The sequence below is a fragment of the Dreissena polymorpha genome, chromosome 4, assembly GCF_020536995.1.
Source record: "Dreissena polymorpha isolate Duluth1 chromosome 4, UMN_Dpol_1.0, whole genome shotgun sequence".
NCBI classification, from domain to species: Eukaryota; Metazoa; Mollusca; class Bivalvia; order Myida; family Dreissenidae; genus Dreissena; species Dreissena polymorpha.
This window is the reverse complement of record NC_068358.1, coordinates 123,041,024-123,057,749: the sequence shown is the minus strand read 5'-3', so window position 1 is coordinate 123,057,749 and position 16,726 is coordinate 123,041,024. Positions and strand designations below refer to the sequence as shown.

The following is a 16,726-nucleotide window of genomic DNA, read 5'->3' as shown; positions in this document are numbered from 1 at the left end:
TCTCTGCATCATTTCGATATGCTAAGAAAATAATATATTGTAAGCGGTTTAATTTTTTTAAGTACCCAGCGTGTGGTGCTTAAAATAGTAAATCCCAAAGCCTCCATTGACATCAGTCTCTCCAGGGTACAATGTATTTATTTAACCCTCAACTGCCTTTGATATTACAGACCATGTCTTGTTTCAATAAATAAATGTTTACTCAGTCTGCTAAATTTATCAATTTTTAGCTCATCTATTTTTTGAAAAAAAATTATGAGCTATTGTCATCACCTTGGCGTCGGCGTTGGCGTTGGCGTTGGCGTTGGCGTTGGCGTTGGCGTCGGCGTCCGGTTAAGTTTTGCGTTTAGGTCCACTTTTCTCAGAAAGTATCAATGCTATTGCATTCAAACTTGGTACACTTACTTACTATCATGAGGGGACTAGGCAGGCAAAGTTAGATAACTCTGGCGTGCATTTTGACAGAATTATGTGCCCTTTTTGTACTTAAAAAATTGCAAATTTTGGTTAAGTTTTGCGTTTAGTTCCACTTTTCTCAGTAAGTATCAATGCTATTGCATTCAAACTTGGTACACTTACTTACTATCATGAGGGGACTGGGCAGGCAAAGTTAGATAACTCTGGCATGCATTTTGACAGAATTATGTGCCCTTTTTATACTTAGAAAATTGACAATTTTGGTTAAGTTTTGTGTTTAGGTCCATTTTATTCCTTAAGCATCAAAGCTATTGCTTTCATACTTGCAACACTTACTAACTATCATAAGGGGACTGTGCAGGCAAAGTAATGTAACTCTGACTGGCATTTTGACAGAATTATGTGCCCTTTTTATACTTAGAAAATTGAAAATTTGATTAAGTTTTGTGTTTAGGTCCACTTTATTCCTACAGTATCAAAGCTATTGCTTTCATACTTGCAAGATTTATGAACTATCATAAGGGGACGGTGCAGGCAAAGTTATGTAACTCTGACTGGCATTTGGACGGAATTATGGGCCCTTTATACTTAGAAAATTGAAAATTTGGTTAAGATTTATGTTTTGGTCACTTTACCCCTAAAGTATCATAGATATTGCTTTCATACTTGGAACACTCACAAACTATCATAAGGGTACAGTAAAAGGACAAGTTGCATAACTCTGGTTGTCATTGTTACGGAATTATGGCCCTTTTTTGACTTAGTAACTTTTAATATATGGTTAAATTTTGTGTTTCGATCCACTCGAAGTATCAAGGCTATTGCTTTCAAACTTCAAATACTTACATGCTATCATGAGGTTACTGTACCTGGCAACTTGAATTTTACTTTGACCTTTGAATGACCTTGACTCTCAAGGTCAAATTATTAAATTTTGCTAAAATTGCCATAACTTCTTTATTTATGATTAGATTTGATTGATACTTTGATGAAACTACTCTTACCTGACATACCACAATAGACTTCACCCAAACCATCCCCCGTGCCCTCCCCCCCCCTCCCCCCCCCTCCCCCCCCCCCCCTAATTTTTTTTTTTTTTTTTTTTTTTTATAAGATCATCTCACAAATGACCACCACACCCTCACACTATACCCCCACCCCACCCCCCCCACCCCCCCCCCCAAATTTTTTTTTTGATTTTTTTTTTTTTTTTTTTTTTTTTTTTTTTAAGATCATCTCACAAATTATCACCACACCCTCACACTATACCCCCCCCCCCCCCCCCCCCCCCCCCCGATTTTTTTTTTTTTTTTTTTTTTTTTTTCGCTTTTTTGGAAGATAATGTAATAAATGTCCACAACCCCACACTATACACCCCTCTTCACTCCACTCCTCCCTCCTTTGTGATTGAAAATGAGAGTCCCTTCACCTTTAAAAAGAAAATAGATGAGCGGTCTGCACCCGCAAGGCGGTGCTCTTGTTAAATAAAACCATTACCTGTGATGTATATTTTTTAACTCCTAGATAGCAATTTTTCACACCACCATAATATCCATCCACATGTATCACTGAAATCTGACATTAATTTGACAATTTAAAATAGATTAGTTCCTTAGACTATTAAGATCCATGAATGTCTGAGCCAATCTGAAACTACATGTACTGCACTGTCTGTTCAATAGAGGACGTGTCGACTTGTGGCCAACCTTTTATCAGGTCTGACAACACCTAATGTGGCCTGCAATCACTCGCTTAATCTAGCTCAGTGTTTTGTAGTTCAATTCTTTTCTATGCACTCCTCTCATTTTGGTTGGATTGATGTGTTGCAGAATCATACATTGTTTGTTATCTTTAAAAAAAATCTTAATTCCAGTTTGTATTGATTTGAGGTACTGATAATAACTCGTTGACAGGTTTGCAAAATACAACTTGAAAAAAATGAATGTTTGGAATGTTAATTCATTTGTGCATTAAAAGCCTTTCTGTTCAATAAAATTGAGCTGTTATAATCCTATTGAAAGTTTCAACAACCATAATCATGTTGGTTAAGGCACTTTGTAGTTAATTACATTCAAAGAGAATTTTTTTAATTGTCTTGCAAACAAGCTGAGTATAGCATGTAGATTGAATTTTGCTGAATTTACCAGTATTTTAAAATTCACTGAGGATGCTTTTGAATACAATGAACACAATAATCTTCATACAACAATATGTTTACAATGGTTAAAATATATAATTTAAACAGTAAGAGCATATTTAATTGTCGGTATATACTAACTTTCGCCTTCTATACATTTATTTCGTACTAGTTACTACAATATTTAAATGTGAATGTCAGTACACAACTTAAACTTTAAGTAATCTATTTAATTTCAACGTAATAATGAAACTGACTTACTTAGATTTAATGTGAAATTAATCGATAAAAGTGAAACAATTATGTATAATTTATGTAACAACTTGCCGAAAGCAAGAAAGTAAATGTCAGTTTATTAGATAATCAGTTCATCAGATGTAAAAGGGGTGCTGATGGTTTTTGATTAGGAAAATGTAGCCATCACCTCTAGGGGTCATCTGTACAGATCTGAGTTAATTAACATATATGCAACTAAATTATGTGACAGAATTTGATGACTTATTCAACAGGCTTTAGGTGTTCAACAGTCAACACGTTTTGTTATACCCTCAATATTTTACCTCAAAGTCAATATTAATTGTCATGCAGCAATGTGCATTATTTAAGTTGTACATGCATGTTGAAACATGGTATTGCATCAATTAATTTATCTACATAACTGTTATATGGGCTTTTTATGAGTAAATCTAACAGTTTACTTAGTACTACATGACATCACCCACTGACAGGTACTAAATGAATGCGTTTTATTTCCAATGTACTGAATAAAGAAATTATTCTTGATTTGTAATCTTTTCAGGATATAAGTACTGTATGTTGTACCAATATAATAAGCAATTATATCAATTATTCCATGTTCAGTTTTCATCAATCTGTTTGAAGGTGTCAAACTTGCACTCCTTGAACCTTTGCTAAAAATACGTGAGTTAAATAAACTTGATCTGTTAATAATTAAATGTGTTTTGCAGTCATAAATGTTTGAAGTTATTCAAGGATGGAAAACATTAAGTGAAATGTTTGATAAAAATGATTGATAATTGTGTCCGAACATTGGTTTAGAAGTATAGATACATACCTGAATGGTTACTTGAAAAAGCTTTTAATGAAATATCAGATTTATATCAGATTTATGGTTATGTGTTAGTATTGAATTGTTACCTATAATGTATCATTCTGACTAACACATTAGTACCTGTCCAGTACAAAAAACAGCTCACTGTAAAACAACCCGTAAATTAGATGGGATATACAACTTTACAATTTGTTAATGTGTTTTTTTATGTTTAAAAAAACTACTGCTCATTTATTTTGACGATATACAATTTCTCTTCATTTCCGTTACTGTACAGTGGGTCTTGTTGGTAAAAAATCAGATCTTTTACTTAAATATAATTTATGCTTTGTATTGGGTAAACCATGTTTGCATTTGTATATTTGATCTTGAGTGAAAACCCTGAGGCCATTGTGTATATATCAATTGTTATTTTACCAGCGTAATGAAACACAAATAATATTATTCACCAAAATCGCCACTGGCAAGAGATGTTAGGAAAATATTTATCAAACATGTCAAGATTTCTTTTAAAAGAACTTGTTTTAACCCTTTCAGTGCGGGAACCGATTTTTGAAGGCCTTTGCAAACAGTTTGGATCCTGATGAGACGCCACAAAACGTGGCGTCTCATCAGGAGCCAAACTGTTTGCTATTCTGATAGTATTCTTTGAAAAAAATCGAAGAAAATGCTAATTTTAGAAATTCAGCAGACGACATTTTAGCAGAAGACAAATTACCCAGCATGCAAAGTGTTAAAACATGAGAATAATATATCTCTGTATCTGATCAGCAAATAACATGAAAGTTACCCAAACCGATGAAATGGTCAGTTTGACCAACTATAAGCAAAATTTTAACCCTTTGCATGCTGGGAAATTTGTCTTCTGCTTAAATGTCGTCTGCTGAATTTCTAAAATTAGCATTTTCTTCGATTTTTTTCAAAGAATATTATCAGAATAGCAAACAGTTTGGATCCTGATGAGACGCCACGTTCTGTGGCGTCTCATCTGGATCCAAACTGTTTGCAAAGGCCTTCAAAATTGGGTTCCAGCGCTTAAAGGGTTAATGTGACCTCTTTCTATGGGAAAGCATGAGATCTTGATCGGATCATGGATAGATTTTTTTATGGAAATAAATTATTGAGAGTGTTCATAAAAAAATGCTGCATTAGTATATATAGTACCCAAACAGTAATTAGTTTTGTGCCTAGCTGTCTTAACGAGGTAACCAGCCATATATCACCAGGAACTTTGGAGTAATGGCCCTTGAATTTCTCAAAATATGGCTTCCATTTGTCAGTCAGTAAGTCGGTTGTCCGGTCAGTCGGTCGGTCGGAAGGACAGTCGGTTGGTCAGTCAGTCTGCACATTTTGGTTTCAGACCACTATTCAATTTTGATGGTCACCAATTTACTGAAAAAAAAAGCTTAATAGCATAAATGGGGGCTAAGTTTAATAGTCTGCTTAATCTCACTTGGCACTCATCGTTATGGCCATTGAAGATCTTTAAATATTGCTCGTTTTGTATTTAAATGTGTTTGTCCAGAGCAAAATAATATAGGTATCGACTTGAAACTTAACATATATAGGTAGATCTCATTGAGGGAATGTTCTGTGCACAAGAACTGTAACTCTTGCTGAACTATTTGTAGGGGTGTTGCCATTTGTTGGTTTTTGTAATAAAATTATGTCTGGAAAATATCTCAAAAATTAAAAGAGGTATCAACTTGAAACTTGATAAGTGGGTAGATCTTATTTAAGAAATGTGAAGTGCACTAGAACCATAACTCTTGATCCCCTAATTTTAGATTTAGTTTATAATAAATTCACATAATGACTGTCAAACCAAAACTCATTAACCCTTTGCATGCTGGGAAATTTATCGTCTGCTAAAATGTTGTCTGCTGAATTTCTAAAATTAGCATTTTCTTCAATTTTTTTTCAAAGAATATTATCAGAATAGCAAACAGTTTGGATCCTGATGAGATGCCACGTTCTGTGGCGTCTCATCTGGATTTAAACTGTTTGCAAAGGCCTTCAAAATTCGGTTCCCGCACTGAAAGGGTTAATGTTTCCAGTGGCATTTAGTTAGGGGGCATCTGTGAATGATTTGTGGTTTAAATATATATTTCTTGTTAATGTTGACCTCTGAATAATGTCTTATTACTCAAAGTTATCAGCTTGGACTTTCATTGGCCTATATTTATGTCTCCCTTCGAAGAAGAGGGGGTATATTATTTTGCACATGTCGGTCCATCCGTCCGTCTGTATGTCCGTCCATCCACCAGATGGTTTCCGGATGATAACTCAAGAATGCTTACGCCTAGGATCATGAAACTTCATAGGTACATTGATCATTACTGGCAGATGACCCCTATTGATTTTGAGGTCACTAGGTCAAAAGTCAAGATCACAGTGACTCGTTCTTGGATGCAGTTTAGGACCACATTTGCAGATTATATTATGTACTGGTGTGGTGGGGTCTCCGTCCCAACCAGATGGTTTCCGGATGATAACTCAAGAAGCTTACACCTAGGATCATGAAACTTCATAGGTACATTGATCATGACTGGCAGATGACCCATATTGATTTTGAGGTCACTAGGTCAAAGGTAAAGGTCACAGTGACTCGTTCTTGGATGCAGTTAAGAACCACATTTGCAGATTATAATATGTACTGGTGTCGTGGGGTCTCCGTCCCCACCAGATGGTTTCTGGCTGATAACTCAAGAACGCTTATGCCTAGGATCATGAAACTTCATAGGTACATTGATCATGACTGGCAGATGACCCCTATTGATTTTCAGGTCACTAGGTCAAAGGTCAAGGTCACAGTGACTCGAAAGAGTAAAATGGTTTACGGATATAAACTCAAGAATTCTTACGCCTAGGATCATGAATCTTCATAGGTACATTGATCATGACTGGCAGATGACCCCTATTGATTTTCAGGTCACTAGGTCAAAGGTCAAGGTCACAGTGACAAAAAACGTAATCACACAATGGCTGCCACTACAACTGACAGCCCATAGGGGGGGCATGCATGTTTTACAAACAGCCAGTGTTTTTTTATGGCAATTTCGGGGCCGATATTCGGCCCCATTCCCCTCAAAAAAAAGTATATATTTTTCCCCTATTTTGTAGAAAAAATCCCCTCCAGAAGTTAAAAAAAAACAAAAACATTTTTTTTTATAGAAAGAACTGTCTTATGATACATAATTTTATATCTCATATTTATTTCATAAACAACTAACAAAGTATATAAATATAATATTAATATGATTTTGAATTATCATAAAGAGTTAAATTAGTTTTTCCCAAATCAGTGGTCACTTTTCACATGAATTTCATTTTTTCCCAAAATGGCCAGGGAAAGGCCTGATGTATCTATATTGTGTCGACATTTGTTGATAAAAACATTCCAATTTGCTCTATTTTATTGATAAAAAATGCTCAAATTTGACATTTTATCGATTAAAATTGGATTTGGAAATAAAACTGTGAAAGCAACAAAAAATTGGAACTGAATCTTAAAAAAAAAGGTTCACATACATAAAACATTTTGTCGCCAGTCCATGTGGTACAATGTTGGCCCTAGTCAGGTGTCAGTGGGGACAGCTTTGTCAATAATATCCTGACTTTGAATGTGAATGGGTATTCATGTTGCATATCGCCACACAGACATATTTATTATTACAAATTCGTCTTCTTGTCTGTGCATTAATCCTCGACCCTGGTGTGCTGTTTGTTTGCTGTGCAAATTAATACAATGAGCAAGATTAGTGTCTTAAGAAAGGGTGATTAACGGTGGTCTTGCTGGTAACTTGTTAATCCCGTCAGTCTAGTCTGATTATAAGATCATAATGTTGAATGTGACTTTTCCCTTTTAAACTCATTTGCCTTCTAGCGTATGATTATTTATATCAAACTTAAGAAGATTATTTAAGTATTACAGTAAAAAAATCCGTTTTCATTTTGCAACCAGTAATGAAGTCATAGTAATAATGCTTGTGTTTAAAAGAGGAACAACCCATACTTTTGATACTTTCTATCCTTTTCAAGAGAAAAATATGACTTAAAAAAAAGACAATAAATTAATTCGAAAAAATCATTAAAATAATGTGATTATCATTCTGCCTGAATTCTTTCGCAGTGAAGATTTGAAAAAACCCTCTGTGGTTTCCCTTGTTAAACTACAGCCAGTCGTATAATGTTACTTATTAAAAATATGTTTCAATTACATTCATGTATTTTAATATATTGTACTTTTATACATTTCCATAAATTTTTATTTTGCTTTGAGTTGTTATATATCCATTCTGTCACAAACCTTTCATAAAAGCTACATTACTGTGTACACTATGAGCAAAAAATTGCCATCATAAACCAATGAAAATGTTTAATATTAAATTGTTACTTTTTGAAGATTGGTTTGCAATTTGTCAATGTACATAATGGTAGTGCAGGTTTATCAACATTTATTGGCAATAAAACATTTTCAACAGGGTTATAATCTAGAGGACCACTTGAATCCCAGTCAAGGTGGGCTTTGGACACCTTTTGGCTGCCCACTGCAGCCCATGATAGATCAAGCATGCTAATGATAACTAGCTGAGATGAGAGAAAAGCAGTTCTTTGACCTTTTCTTTTATTGAAGATTATAGTCTTACAAGGTCCATTGATGTTTATTTTGTCAAGTTAGATAGATTAATGCTGTTATGGAACTTAGTCTAAAATGCTTTTGAATTGTCTGTATTGTAGTATAAAAAATATTTAACAAAGCAGTAAATGTAATGTTTTTTAGCTCGACTATTTACCAAATAGTTGGAACTTTACTATTAACCCAATTAAATGTCAGCGTCAGTGTCGGACTCTGTGTAATGTCTTGTAAACCTGCCACATCTGTATAATGCTGTTTTTTTTGCCACCAGTCGGTCGGTCTGTCAGTCGGTTTGTCTGTCGGTAGACAAGTTTGTTTCCGATCAATAACTTGTGAATGGATTGACGAATTAGCTTGATACTTACCATGTGAATTTGCCTTGCCAGTAGATAATCCCAATTGAAATTGGGGTCCATAGGTCAAAGGTCAAGGTCACACTTAGAATGAAAATTGTTTCCAATCAATTACTTGTCAACGGATTGACCAAATGGCTTGATACTTCCCTTTTGAATTGGCCTTTGCCAGTAGTTGATCCCTATTGAGATTTGGGTCACTAGGTCAAAGGTCACTGTCACACTAAGAGTGAACATTGTTTCCGATCAATAACTTGTGAACAGAGGGACCGATTGGCTTGATACTACCCATGTGCATTGGTCCAAATTAAAATTGGGGTCACTAGGTCAAAGGTCACTGTCACACTAAGTGTGAAATCATTTCCGATCAATAACTCGCCAACTGATATACCGATTGGCTTGATACTTCCCATGCAATTGGCTTTGGACAGTTGATGACCCTTATTGAAATTGGGGTCACTAGGTCAAAGGTCACTGTCCCAATAAGTGTGAAAATCGTTTCCGATCAATAACTGGTCAAAGAATTGACTGATTTGCTTGATACTACCCATGTACATTGGCCTTGGACAGTAGATGACCCCTATTGAAATTTGGGACACTAGTTCATAGTCCAAGGTCACTGTGACATTAACTGTTAAATTGGTTTCAGTTTGATATGTCATCACGGGATTGAGTGATGGGCCTTATACTTTTCAGATGCATTGACCTTGAGCAGTAGATAATCCCTATTGAAATTTAGGTCAATGATCAAAGTCACTGCAACATTGAATGTGAAAATCATGGCTGTAAGGGGATGACTGATCGGCCAGATTTTCACACTAATATTATGAGATTAACTCTTATGGTCAGTTTTGTGGCAAAAAAATCCTGAGTCAAGTCCCTGTTTTGGGGGCATCTGTCTCCGACTGCGGAGCTTTTGTTACTACTGGTATTCAATTGAATCTTCAAACATGTGATTGTTATCATGGCGTGATGTCACTCACCAAGTTCCATAACTCTGACAAGCTATTTAGAAGAATTATGCTTATTTTGTTGTACTTGAAATTTTGTTAAGGTACATGTGCAATATCTCTGTAAAACTGTTTCTACTACAGATATTCAATTAAAACTTTGCTCATATGTGTGGGGTAATTGTTTATGGTCACTGACTGAGTTAAATAACTCTAAAATTATATGTAAAATATCATATTTTAGTCCTTTTTTTACATTCAGGCTAATGTTTGCATGCAACTACTCCATGTCTCTGTACCTGCTACAGAATTTGAAAAAGACTTTGAATATGTGTCCAGGGTCTTTATAAACACTCACAGACCAATACATTTTGTACTTTGACAAGTCAGGGGAAGTTGTATGTGCATGTTGAAATTCAGATTAAAATTTGCATGCAACACGTACGTCATTTTCCTGGAATTACTACAGATATGTTAAAGTGAAACTTAACACATCTCTCAAATAGTCGAGCATGCTGTCTTGGGGCAGCTCTTGTTGAGTTCTGGTAAAAATTTGTTACTGAGAAGATATTCGTGGACAAAATATTAATATTTGAAGGAAAATTATAAAAAAATATTGCAGTGTAACAAAACATTAGCTAAGAACTTTCGATGGATCATAACAAAAGATCAATCTGTTACCATAACAATGTTTTACATTTACCGTACAAACAATATTGACCAAGGGACGTTATGTGTACCTATTGAAAATTAAGAAAACATAAAAAGAGTGCACAGTTTTCCTAATACGTTGTTGTCAACATGGTTCTGGACTGTTCAAGTAATTGACTCATACTTCTGTGTTATTGATTTTAAGATCCTAATGTTAAAGATATTGATTGCCCTTGTATGGGTGACCTTGCGCTGACCTGACCAGTTAGGGACCCTAATGCATATAATTAACGGTAGTTATTTGAGAATGCATGAGTTTCTGTTTAGTCTGTAGAATAAAGTCATCAGACTGTCTCTCGTGCTTATGAGATAAGAAAATATCGGACACATAAACAATAAATTCATTTGACTTATGCATACAATTTTTTATATAAGAATACCAAAAACATCACATTTCATTTACTAAATTTTATGGTTAGTTTAATACATGAGGTGTTTTCAACAGCTAAATGTTTCATTTGTTATGCCAGTGTTGAGTCATGGGTGTTTAATTTTTTACTTGTAATTAAGATATATGTGTCTCCATTCATCCTGCAGTAGCTGATGTAACAATGGTGACACTGTCATTTGGCACATCCTGTGACAGCTTTCAGAAACGTTTAAATTTAATTTATTACATACATAAGTATGTAATACGACTTGATTACCGGTAGGCACGTTCAGCAGATTTTATAGCACGAAGACCTCTGACAAACTAAAATTAACTGAACAGATACATCATTTTGATTGATGTGTTATTCTGTATTTAGTTATATTTAGGTATATTTTTTGTGTTAGTTTAAAGTTTATGAGATCCTAAAGAGTAAGAGCTCTTAATCATATTGTGATGATCAGGAATGGCGCCCTCAACATTTAGTTACTTATATAGAGACTGGCACAAAGTTGAGAACAATTCTAAATAAATGATCAGTTTTCCTGCTATTATGTTACAGTATCTTTAATTTTCGCAAAATAATTCTTAGGAGGGAAGCCAAGGCTAGTATACATCCCAACTGTCTGGTACTTAAGTGACCATCAAACACACTAAGTCTTGATTGTTGTGATCTTGAAGTATTTTATTACTGCTTGATTGCAATAAATTCCTATGACTTATTGAGACTGGAGTCTACCTATATTCTGTGTAGAACAAGACAGTTACTTAGTGACTTTGTGGGAGATCATGTTCTTAGAGTGCTGATTAAACCCAGGACCTTCTGATCACTAGAGAGATTCCATATCAGCTATGTTCAACTATATGACAGCCACCTGGCAGTCAAGTCAAACTGCACCTAGACTGACAGCATAATGCTATAATGCTGCTCCTGCAGCGCATTATCATTGGTCATGAAACCTGTGCAGGGGTATTCATACCTTCCACCACCTGGATCCTCCGCACTTGTCTGTCACCGTGCCATGTGGCCAAACATTGATTAGCACACTTATCTCAGGACACTTGTAAATTCCACCAGATTTAGATAAACATTCCAGCTACCTGTTGAGAAATCAATCAAGATGCCCCTCTCAAATACTATTGACCCCATTTGACAAGATTACCTGTTCTAGCTAATGTATTTCAGGTAATACCATAAGACCTTTAATGTGCCTTTTATCGGGATATTTCTGTAATAACAAAGCCATGCAAAATCCATATTGGCCACAACAAATCCTGGATATTGGACTATGAAGTTTGAACTGATGGCAATAAAGCAGACTAGGCAAAAAAATAAAAACTCTTTTAGATCTTCTTAAACTGCTCTTGAATTTATTTATTAATGAATACTTTAAGAACTGCTTAGAGCAAGTGCAAGAACAATCTAAGAACAATTTAAGAACTGTTAAATGAAATTTTTGTTTGTTGTGGAACTGTTCAAGTACTTCTGAAAAATGTAGTTCTTGGCATTTTTCTAAAATTGCTACACATATACACTGCAAGAACTGTTGTTGAAATAATTGTGCTTGCCAGGTTTAATATAAACTCTAAAACTGCAATTGGTACAAGTTAAAAAAAAATCTTTTAACTCTTTCAGTGCTGAAACCGAATTTTGAAGGCCTTTGAAAACAGTTTGGATCCAGATGAGATGCCACAGAACGTGGCGTCTCATCAGGATCCAAACTGTTTGCTATTCTGATAGTATTCTTTGAAAAAAATCGAAGAAAATGCTAATTTTAGAAATTCAGCAGACGACAAATTTCCCAGCATGCAAAGGGTTAACATTTTTCTCTTGATGATGATTCTTCCGGGTCCATTTCTTTTAGGCAAAGTTACGGACGGTCTTTGGACCAATATTCTATAGAATAAGTTTTCCAGACTCTTTTCTTTAACGCTTGCAGGTATTTTCCTGATATTTGGTTGATCAGCCTACCTACATGACCCACCGATCAAGTTTGAGTTTTGTTACAGTGCATTGATTTTTTTAAAACTAAGTAACCGATCTTGGACTGAACAATTATCTTTAAATATCTGCTGTTTGGCTTCAAAGTGCAGTATGGGGCATTTACTTTTCACAAACACAGCCCTTGTTTCAAAATAAATTGGGTTGTTTCTACATGTAAACCCTTTATAAATAATTCATTACAAAACTTATGATAAAAAGGAAGATATTTGTGCAAACAGTGGAACTTTTTATAATAAACAATGTATAAACATACCACGGAGTGTATATTGACAGGAGATGAATCGAGTATTTGACCCTTACTTTAGTAAATTCAATCTTATGCAAAAACTATTCATCCGATTTTATTGGTTTATACGTTATCTTGTTGCTTATTAATTCCTCTTTCAAAAAAATATAACTTTTAGTATATTCCTGTTGTTATTAATGGATTTATAGCGAGTTAAACACAAGAAATACAAATTTTATGTTTTACCACCGCGCGTTTTAACGTGTCGTGGCTATCGATCTTTTACGATTAGCGTACAGCGAAGCGCCGAGGTTATACATTTTGATGTACCCACTCACGTCTTTTGTTAAATTATAGTTTCATTTCTCGGCCGATTTTGACAAATTATATATCATTAGAAAGCTTACGTTACGCAGTAAACAGATATATCAATATATATTAAGTTTTTCTTCTGATTTCGACAGCCCGGCGAGTTATAACTTTAACTTTTGCAAATATCATACCGTTTTGGAGTTTTAGAATCTAGATTTACGGTTGACATGTTCGTACTTAATACCAATTTGTAGCGTTTATATTTGGAGTTCAGTTTTAAAAATTACATCTTGCTTAGGAGAAAAGAATTCTGTATACGATAGAAAAAATTTTTGTTTAAAAACCAAAGTAATTAAGGAATGAAGGCGGGAAAATGTAGCGCGCGTTCCTAACGCACTGAACTGATGCTACGGTCTTGGCGATTATGCTTTTGTTTAGAAATCGGCCATTCAATTTCTTTTGCCATCTTATTATATTTTTTATGGAATATATTGTAGTATTTTGTTCACGAAACATATCAATAAAGCTTATTATAAATGAATCTTAATAAATTAACGATTTCAGCTCTTGTTTATAACACAGAAAGGTTGTAAAATTTATGATGAAACAGCGAATATAGCGGACCCTCTCGATATTATTCGGCTTTGCATGCATACTTGAAATAAAATGGGTGTCAAAAACATTCATCGTTTGCTGTTTATTATCAACAAGGTAATTATGTATAATTATTTGAAATGTTATTTACCTTAAATTATCAATTTATTAAAGATTCTTGAAAATCACGGTCCGTGTTACGCGGGTCATTTCGTATTTTGACATCAGGGCATCATGTCCAACTATTGAAAATCAGATTTTTTCACCGGGACGATGACGGCTTGGATTTAGACAGGCAGACAGATAGTTTATTCAGACTTAAACAACAGTACATCGTCTTCAACTCAAATATATAAATTATTTTTAGACGAATTGTTAGGTGATTACACATATAGCAGTGATGATTCTGAGAATGTTGCCATGTTTCTTATCCGTGTATTCTAGAGTCCATGGTTTGAGCATTTTTATCGCGGTGTTCAAAAAAAGATATCTCAATAATCTTGTTTATTGATAGATCTGTGGTTTTATTGCCCCTGTGTTCAGCACAAACCAATTATCTCGTTATGATCAGATACTGTGCCGACCAGTACTAAATAACACTATGGTGTCATACGCCACAGCAGGGACCTATACTTGTATATTGGTCCCTAACCACAGGTGGCAATGTCTGGTCAGATTACACTTTTTATGATACCTCCATGTCTTCTCGTGGTATTAGTGGTCATTTCTTGGAGTAATTTAACGCCCAATACTCAATTTTGCGTTTATGAGATATGTAGCGTATTGAAAACATTTATAGTCATCTGCCCATACAGATTGCCATAAACTAAATACTGTATAGATGTCAGCCAGCTAAATCACAATAATTATAAGTGCTTAATACCTATACATGTACATTTTAAACATTTAAAAAATCTAATACTTAACATTTGACGTATTTAGCGGGTACCGGTAAAAAAACTCCGTCATTTCGTAGTCCTATAAAGAGTGTATGAATAATCTTTCCGAAAAATACAAATAATACAGTGTTTTAATTTAGAATTCTATATATTTATAACTCTGTTAACTTATAAAGATATTTCAATATACATGCATAGACAGTTGACCGTGATTTTCAAGAATCTTTAAATAATTTTAATTAATTTATAATTTATGGTTAATAACCTTTCATATAATTTTACATAATTACCTTTTTGATAATAAACAACAAACGATGAATGTTTTGACACCCATTATATTTGAAGTATGCAAAGCCGAAAAATATCAAGAGGGTCCGCTATACATTTGTATACGCTGTTTCATCATAAAATTAACACCCTTTCTGTGTTATAATCAAGAGCTGAAATCGTAAATTTATTAAGCTTCATTAATACTTAGCTTTATGGATATGTCTCTAGAACAAAATATTTCAATATATTTCATAAAAAATATAATAATCATGGCAAAGGAAATTCAATGGCCGGTATCTAAACAAAAGCATAATCGCCAAGACCGTAGCATCAGTTCAGAGCGTTAGGAACGCGCGCTACATTTTCCCGCCTTCATTCCTTAATTACTTTAGTTTTTAAACAATTTTTTTTTCTATCGTATACAGAATTCTATTCTCCTAAGCAAGATGTTATTTTTAAAACTGAACTCCAAATATAAACGCTACAAATCGGTATAAAGTACGAACATGTCAACCGTAAATCTAGATTCTAAAACTCCAAAACGGTATGTTATTTGCAAAAGTTAAAGTTATAACTCGCCGGGCTGCCGAAATCAGAAGAAAAACTCAATATATAATGATATATCTGAAAACTACGTTACGTTAGCTTTCTAATGATATATAATTTGTCAAAATCGGCCTAGAAATGAAACTATAATTTAACAAAATACGTGAGTGAGTACATCAAATTTATAACCTCGGCGCTTCGATAAAAGATCGATAGTTACGACACGGTCACGTGACTTAGACACGACAAGATATTTGGCGTAACGGTCCCGTTTCTTATCCGTGTAATCTAGAATCCGTGAAACATACTAAGCAGTAGCCATCAATTTTCCATTCTTCTTGTGAATACTATAAATTGGACAAATCCAACACAAGGTTCTGAAATCATTATTTAAATGAGTCTTGACCTTTAAGTTTTCCTTTCAACAAACAAAGTTGTTATGGCCATTATTTAAAAGTACGTCTCCACTAAACTCTTCCAGGATGATATAAGTTTATTACCATTCTTTTGCCATGGCAGCTTAAAAGTTTTTTGTACTCCTCTCACTTGGAAAAAACGCAATCATTGGATGTATTTGTCTGGTCTGAACCTCTCTGTCTGTATTGTGTACAGACCTGACCCCTGTGGAGATGGATGTATTTGTCTGGTCTGAACCTCTCTGTCTGTATTGTGTAAAGACCTGACCCCCTGTGGAGATGGATGTATTTGTCTGGTCTGAACCTCTCTGTCTGTATTGAGTACAGACCTGACCCCCTGTGGAGATGCATACATGCCATAAATTTTCAGACCAATTCCAGGACATTGAGCTCAATTTTCCGGGACTTTTGCCGATTTTCCGGGACATGTATACATATAGCGATATATACATTGTATAGACATATATGCATTTTTGATGCACATTTTTTTTCACATCGAAAATTGCTAAGTTCGAAAGACTATCCGAAATACACAAGATCTATGAACGTCAAATTAAACATTTCTTCTTCCGTTACTAGATACAAGCCACGTGTTTTTCGTGTTAAAAAAGAGCACCAAATTGCTTTTGTGTCCATGTCGCATATCTGTAGGAAACGCGTGGGCGTATCTGCGGCCACATAAAAACTTTGTAGCGCAATTGTTACTATTTAAAGATGTGATGAAATAACGTCCAATCGGGGCGGGTTTTTTCCACTGAACACGTGTAAATCGCCTGACGTGATGTTCATGTGTTTATACAACACAAAAT

At 34.6% G+C, this 16,726-nt stretch overlaps 3 protein-coding genes across 8 annotated transcripts in view; 1 reads left to right on the top strand and 2 right to left on the bottom strand.

Moving 5' to 3' along the window:
• Positions 1-16,726, bottom strand: part of LOC127880237 (60S ribosomal protein L9-like) — an 87,733-nt gene that overhangs the window by 51,359 nt on the left and 19,648 nt on the right. The window lies entirely within an intron of this gene.
• LOC127880233 (protein YIPF5-like) overlaps positions 1-16,726 on the top strand; it is a 73,957-nt gene that overhangs the window by 40,725 nt on the left and 16,506 nt on the right. The gene's annotated exons all lie outside the window — the stretch shown is intronic.
• Positions 1-16,726, bottom strand: part of LOC127880220 (leucine-rich repeat-containing protein 24-like) — a 37,490-nt gene that overhangs the window by 18,882 nt on the left and 1,882 nt on the right. For 3 of the 4 annotated variants that reach the window (XM_052427500.1, XM_052427503.1, XM_052427499.1), the window contains exon 1: positions 1,915-2,222. The exons of the other annotated variant lie outside the window; for it this stretch is intronic. The gene's annotated coding sequence lies outside the window, so the exon portion shown is untranslated. Of the gene's footprint in view, positions 1-1,914; positions 2,223-16,726 lie in introns of those variants that run through there. 4 annotated transcript variants of the gene reach the window in all.